The sequence below is a fragment of the Tupaia chinensis genome, unplaced genomic scaffold (assembly GCF_000334495.1).
Source record: "Tupaia chinensis unplaced genomic scaffold, TupChi_1.0 Scaffold000113_1, whole genome shotgun sequence".
NCBI lineage: Eukaryota > Metazoa > Chordata > Mammalia > Scandentia > Tupaiidae > Tupaia > Tupaia belangeri.
This window is the reverse complement of record NW_006159577.1, coordinates 6,673,321-6,681,142: the sequence shown is the minus strand read 5'-3', so window position 1 is coordinate 6,681,142 and position 7,822 is coordinate 6,673,321.

Genomic DNA, 7,822 nt, shown 5'->3' with positions numbered 1-7,822 from the left:
CAGCAGGAAAAATGCAAGCCACACTCCTGAGTACACTGTTGGACAGAGCAGGCTGGTGACTCTGTGCCATGTCTATATTCCCAGCAAAGAAAGGACAGGAGTTTTTCCCAGTAAGATATCTGCTGTTCATGACTCCTGGGTATTATTTTGATTTCCACTTTTCTGATTGAGAGTGGTTTCCTCCAGGACCATATTTTTGGGGAAATCTTGTGCTTCTAAACTCACTTGATCTGTTCCTACTGATTCTTATAATTCCTAGAAAAGTAAGAGTTGAAGAATCTCCTAAACTTCACAATGCTCTGGGAATGCTCCCCAAACAGGGAAATACATCTTTGTTTTGTTTTGTCTTTAGGGCTGATTTTAAGAACCATCAAAAGAAGATTCAGGAGTAAAACAAAAAAACAAAACCACTGAAAAGGTACAAGCTAAAAACAACTTAATACAAGATAAAGTGAAGGATGCAGGGAAAGGACTAGAAATAAATCCTAGGAATGCTACGATTCATTAAGTTCAAAGTAAGTGTTTGTTTTACTGGTTCATGGGTCATTGGTTCATGAAACAGGAAACAAAGAGAGACATGAAACCTGGAGCAGGACCCTGCAGGCTCATTACCCAGTGTGCTGCCTGCAGGAAGGACAGCAGGCAGTGTCCCTGACAGCAGGACTACCAGGGACACTGGGCTGCACATTCATCAGAAGCCTCTGCTCCACTGCTGCCCCACCTTTCTCCATTATCTCCCTAAACAGTCTCTTAAGATGGAGTTTTCCTAACTCCTCCTCCTCCTCATGAGAGGCAGTTAGGATGGGCATTTCCATAGCATGAATCAGCAGGAGATACCACAGATGTGGACCTGCAGAAGGCCACAAGCCATTGGAATCAAGATTTGTATCCCACAAGAGCCATTTTTTACCCTTTGTGGGAGTGATATTGTCCAGGTACTTTCCTTGTTATCTGACCCTGACATGCATTATCTCCTGAAATCCACTGTTCTCACTTGGCATATGAAGCTTAGAAGGGTCGAATAATTTGTTCCAGACAAAAAGAAAGATTTGAAGCCAGAGCTTCAGTCTCAACCTGCTCTCTTAACGGTTGTACTTCTGCTCAAGTCAGGATTCCAACTCTCTTCTCCCCTGTCTGAGATGTCAGACCATTTCAGCTGGGATACAGAGACAAGGTTGCTGTAAGCAGAGTTCATGGGACTATTGTTGATGGAAAATAACCAACTCTAAAAAAATAATAATTAGCGTGATTTATTTCCAAGCAGAATATGAGTGACCTAGGCCCAGAGAGGAGGCAAACGTGCTTTTCTTGAGGTGATGAGGTACAGGGGTTCCTTTTATTTGATTTTGAGAATGACAAACAAAATTAGTTAAGAGATTTCCATTGGTCTAGCCCAAAAAGGTGGGACATGTGGAAGCAGGAGCTTGTAGGGGGTTCCACATTTTTTAGGTTGGTGATTCGAAGGGAGGATTTCTGTCTTGGGAAGAGATTCGTAAAAGAAATGCTTAAACTACATCTCAAGAAAGGGAATTTTTTTTTCAGAAGAAAAAAAAAAGGCATTAGAAATACCTATTTGATGACTGCAGTTAAGCTATATAGCCCTAGTTAGGTGCTACTTTATAGTATGTTCATTCTATTCACTGAGGTTTGTTTATGCCTAAAGTCAGACTTGTGTTCATGGATATGTACATATCAGCTGTGCTTGCTATTGAAAATATTTAGATTTATTAAGATATTTAGTGAAACAATAAAATGGGGGAGGCATAGAAAGCAACAATAGATACCAGACACAGTGTGGGAGGAGGGTGGGAGATGGCAGAGGGTGAGATAGGGAATCAAAGACGGGAAAAAAGGCAAAATATACAGAAAACAATAAATGGAAAATGATTTGTTGACAATAACACATATGTTGATGTGCTTGATTGAGCCAATATACAGTGTATTCTCAATGGAAAAATCTCATTTTGTATGCTATAATGATGTACAGTGAATGAATGTAAATAAATAAAGAAAAAAATATAAAAAAAAAGAAAGGGAATTTTTGTGTCTTAGGAAGAGATAAGCAAAAGAATATACCATAATTAGTTGAATATACATCTCAAAGATACTATGCCAGGGACAGGGTGTAGGAAGAATCCTGTTAATGGAAAAAATGGTCTGTTAATGTTTGTGGGCATGACTCCTCCTAGGTCCTCTGGAAAGGATTTTGGAAAGATAGGAAAAAGCAGTCAGACTTCTGTCCACACTCTCACTGGTGCCAAGGGGCTCCCTTTGGAGCACCTTCCATTGGGCTAAGAGCAGGAACTGTGAAGACAGATACAAATTCAGCTCCTAGATACTAAGCCCTTGCTCTGGGAAGATGATCCGTTAGGCATTGCAGGAAATGGAAGCTGAGTGAGGACAAAAACCTGCTGCCTTGGGGCAGACACACAGAGGGATGAAAAGGACACAAGTAACATTGACATCAAGGAGAAAGTAACCGGTGCAGACAGTGGGAGGTATAGGAGGGGGTGCCCCTGAGAAGGAGAGCTCAGATCAGCTAGAGTACCATGCAAGACCTGGTAGGGTTGGGGATGTGGGAAATGGGTTTCTGCTTGGAAATGGGTTGCTGCTTGAGGCTGCGTCCTCATCACAATTGCATTCTCCATGTCTGGACAGAAAGGATGTGGCTGATAGAAGCCAGACACAATCAAGTGGGATCTCACCCATATGGTACTGAACCAATTTGTCTGGGGTAGAGTGCAAGCATTGTTTGTTTTTATTCCCAAAGAGATTTTGATTGCCACTGGTATTAGGAGTCTTTAAATTAATCAAATTGTCTCTTCCTGAGACAAAATTTGGCTCACGTCAGTGATCCTCAGGGTGACAGGATGAAGTTATGGGGGATACTTAGAAGAAAGTGCATCAATCACAAAGGCTTTTGACCACAAATAACAGAACACTCAGCCAGAGTGATGTAAACAAACATGGGCTTATGGACTGAGTTTTCCATATATTTGAAAATCTGCAGATAGGCAGCAGCTGGCACTGGTTCTAATCACTACACAGTGTCATCACCAAAGTGTCTAAAATTCTCTTGGTTTCTGATTTCATGGTTGCAGGATGGCTTCTGTCATCATGCTTATACCTCAGCCTAGAAAGACAAAAAATGCCTGCAGACAGGCTGTCATTGATATCTAATTGGCGAGAACTGAGTCATGTGCTCCCATAGTAACAAAAAGGGGATTGAGAATTGTTGACTAACTTTGGGATCTGGCACAGAGGGGGAGCATCTTTTGTTTTTAATGACCCTCTTCACGACTGGTGTGCTTTTGTGCTAGTGCCACTGTTAATCAATAGTAACTGATGTTCTAGGTCTATTGTTCTCGACCAAGGGCAATTTTACCCCTCTCCTCACAGAGGGGGACATCTGTCAAGGTCTGTTGACAGTTTTGATTGTCATGATTGGAGGAGAACGAGTGGTGTCCAGTAGGTAGAGGCCAGGGTACTGCCAAATATCCCATAATGCACAGATAGCCCCAACAACAAAGAATTCTCTAGTCTCAAACGGCAATAGTGCTGAAGTGGAGACCTTGTTCTTGACCATTATAGACACCTCTGACTGCTTCCCACTCTAGAGCTCTGCATTAAAAATGTCTGGCATGATATCACTCTTCTAATCCAAAAGGCTTCTACACATTTTAGCAAGGTAACAAGCCCAATATGGATCTTTTTTTTTTTTTTTGGAGAGGTTTTTGCTATAGGACGCATGCGCTCACTAGACAGAGAGAGACACAGAGACAGAAAGTGAGGAATCACCCCCCGGGGGGGATGGCAATGCCTCAATCTCTTCTCCTCCATTCTCCTCTTGGGATCTTGGGCACGCACGCACACGTGCCCGGCGTGAGTCTTAAGCCACCGGGTCTGGGACGCGAACTGTGGTCAACTACGTGGGAGTCCAACGACATAGCCATTATGCTAACTGCTGGTCCCTTGAAAAGTGTATTTATTTCTTCCATGAGAGAAGGAGACAGAGAGCAAGTGAGAGAGTAAGAGAGACACTTCCGACAGGGTCTTACCTGTGATCCTTCCTCAGCTTTGGCTAGCCTGGATCAGGCATGCACACATGCACAGCATGCACAGGGAGACCTCGGATGTGAGCTTGAACCATTTCTTCCTGTTCCTCTTTTTCTTTGAATTGAGTTATAACCTACACAGTGCAAGTTACACAGATTTTAAGTGCATAGCTCAATGACTCTTAACACTTACATGAACCCAGGCAACTATGACCCAGGTCATGATATGGAACATTCCCATTACAGCAGAAAGTTTGCCTTGTGCTTCCTCCTTATTGTTGTCACCTCTTAAGAGGTAACCACTATTCTGAATTCACCAAGTATTGATACACTACCATTTATTTATCCATTCTCTTGTTGAGGGGATTTTTAATTGTTTCCAACTGGGGGCTGTTGTGACTATTTTAGCACATTTTTGGCAATATATACATTCAATTCTCTTAGGTACATACCTAAAAGTGTAATAGTTGGGTAATAGGTCAGGCTTTATCTAACTTTAGTGTAAAAACATCATACTATTTTCCAAACTGGTTAGACTGAATTATACTCCTAACATTAATGTGTGAAAATGTCCCAGTTGTTTCACATCTTTGTGAAACTCTGATATTGTCTTTTTAATTTTAATCATTACAGTGAGTGTGCAGTCTTATTTTATTGAGATTTTAGTTGTTTTTTTTTCCTAATAAGTAATGATATTGAGTATCTTATTGTATACCTGCTAGCCATCTGATATCCTCTTTTGTAAAATATTTATTAAAGGCATTTATTTTGCAAAATATTTATTAAAGGCCAATTTTTAATTGCATTATTGCCTTGTTTAATTTTGTTATTGATTACTGGGAATTCTTTATATACTCTTTAAAATGCCACTGGTTTAGGGCATGGTAGTTGAGGTGCTGAACTCCGACATGGTAGACCATGGTAGGCATCTTGGACCTGGTTGCTTGCTTTCTCACTTTCTCTCTCTTTTCTCTCTCTCTCTCTCTCTCTCTCTCTCTCTCTCTCTCTCTCTCTCTCTCTCTCTCTCTCTCTCTCTCTCTCTCTCTCTCTCTCTCTCTCTGTCTATCTCTATCTGATGAGTGCACAATGCTCTATGGCAAATTTTAAAATAATAATAATATTAAATAAAATTTAAGAAAAAAATGAGATTGATGTGGCCTCTTCTTTCAAATGTTAAATTCTCCTGTTGGCATATAAATCAGAAGCTTGTCTTTGTGTGGGAAATTAAGAGCATGTGGCTTGTATTAAGATTGTGACATAATAAAAAACATGGTACCTCATAATCCTACCCCTTCGTGATACTGTGATCTAGATTTTGATGAGTGAAAAGAGAAGGCTTAATTGAAAAAGTTTAATTTTATGGTTAGTCCTTTTAGACCAAGAATTTATTCAAATCATTCATTTCAATATAACTAATTGTATTTTAAATGGCCTATAATAATAGTAATAATAATATCACTGATTAGCTTCTCTTTATCAAATGTTTGGCTAAGACTATTCCATACTTTATCTCATTTAATTCCACGACAGTCCTGCAAAAGAAAGATGAGGACACAGAACCACAGGGAAGTGAGAAATGTGCCCAAGGTCACAAGCTAATAAACACACAGCAAGGATAGTAACCCACATCTAACTTTAAAATCTATGTCCTCAAAATTAAAGTTATATAGATTGAGCTTCCCTAGTCTAAAAATAAAAAATCCTAAGTTCTCCAAATTCTAGAACTTTCTCAGAACCCTCATGATACCACAGTGGAAAATTCACCACCCAATCTCATGAGATAAGTTGGAGTCAAAATGCTGCATATAAAAATATTGTATAAAGTTACTTTCAGGTGGCCCAGCTGGTGTGGTTGTTAAGGTGGCTGGATCCCACATGACTGACTGCAATACTAAGACCTGGCCTGAAAAATGTGCTGAGCATGTGTGTGAATGTGCCCAAAGTACTAAAAGAAGGGAGAAATGGAGAAGGGATTGCAGTGTGACCATCCGCCTTGGGGAGTGCTTTCCCACATTCTCTCTCTCTGGCAAGTGCACATGCCTTCTTGCAAAAAAAAAAGAAAAAAATTAATTTTTTTTTGAGAGATTTTTGCTATAGGGTGCGTGTGCTTGCCAGACAGACAGAGAGAGAGACAGAGAGACAGAAAGGTAGAAACCACCCCCTAGGGTGGATGACCACGCCGCAATCCCTTCTCCTCCATTCTCCTCTCGGGATCTTGGGCATGCACACACACGCGCCCGGCGTGAGTTTTAAACCACCAGGTCCGGGACGCAAACTGCAGTAGACTACATGGGAGTCCAGCGACATAGCCATTATGCTAACTCATGGTCCCCCAAATTAATTACTTTTGAGTTATGTATATATAGTCGTAAGCCAAGAAACATGGAATATATGAAACATAAATGAATTTCATGTTTAGACTTGGTTCTCATCCCCAAAATATATCTCATTATGCATATGTGGATGTTCCAAAATTAAAAAAAAAAATCTGAAACACTCTGCTTCCAAGCATTTCAGATAAGGAATACTCATCTGTACTTTTACATAATGTGAGGTTAATAAATTGCCTGTACCTGAAAGTAAGCTTTAAAAAATATCACCATCCTGAATTTGTCTTGTATAAACTTTCCCATCCAACAGAGTAACTTAGAGTTTGTGTGCTGTGACTGGCATTTAGGACTCATGACTTTCCAGGTCAGTTCTGAAGGCAAGAACTCCATGTGACCAGTGCACAAATGCTGATGACTGGTTACCCTGGTCTGATCATTACACATTGTGTTTATGTGTTAAAATTTCACAGAGTAGGTAGACTGGTAGTTAATGTGCTGGTGCCCCAAGGGGAAATGAAATTCAATGAAGGTCACTGATATTGCAGTTTCTGGCTCCTGTTCAACCATGCTTCCCTCTACATTGTGCAATGTAGAACAGAACTGATTCAGTGCATCGATGCACAGGATAGGAAACTGAAGGTCCCAACACTGCCATCCTGATGACTGATGGGGAAACCTCAAAATAATTCTTACTTTTCCCTTATGATTTATACTGATTTTTCACTACAGGGAGAAAATATATACTGGCTCTAGGTCATGCTCATTAAAAGTTATTCAGAGTGACTTGTACTTTTCTCACAGTGGATAGATCACTTTAACTTGATGGAGTGTAGGGACACACACACACACACACTCTCACACACAGAAGCACACAGTGTAACTCATAAATATGCATCATATTGTATCAATTAAAAACTATTCTAAATTTTCAAAAAGGAAGGCTTTCTGTGTGGTGGTTGGGCCAAGGCTGCTCAGGTAGCATAGTCCAACAGTTGGGGACTGGCCCAGAGCACAGTGGTTAAGGGAACCAGATTCCACATAGCCTACCACAGTTCAAATCCTTGCCCTAGCAACTTGAAACATGCACTGGCACGTGTGTGTGTACCCAAAATATTGATGGAATGAAGAAATGTAGGATAAAAGATTGCTATGTGACTGAGCCCTGTTGGGGAGTGCTCGCTCTCCTCTTGGTCTCTTTGGCAGTGTGTGTTCCTTCAGGCAGTTGAAAGGAAAACAGTTGGAAGGCAGCCACTCACATTAGGTATCAGCTTCCAGTGAATTTGCATGTTTGTCCCTCCCTCCAGGGTCTGTGCACACAGACATTTCTCTCCAGCAAGCACAGGCTCATCATTCTGTTCCAACTGTCATTAAGAGCTAAAGTCTTCCTGCCAATTTGCTATCCTCATAACAAAGCAAGTTTTGTGTTTCCAAACTCTT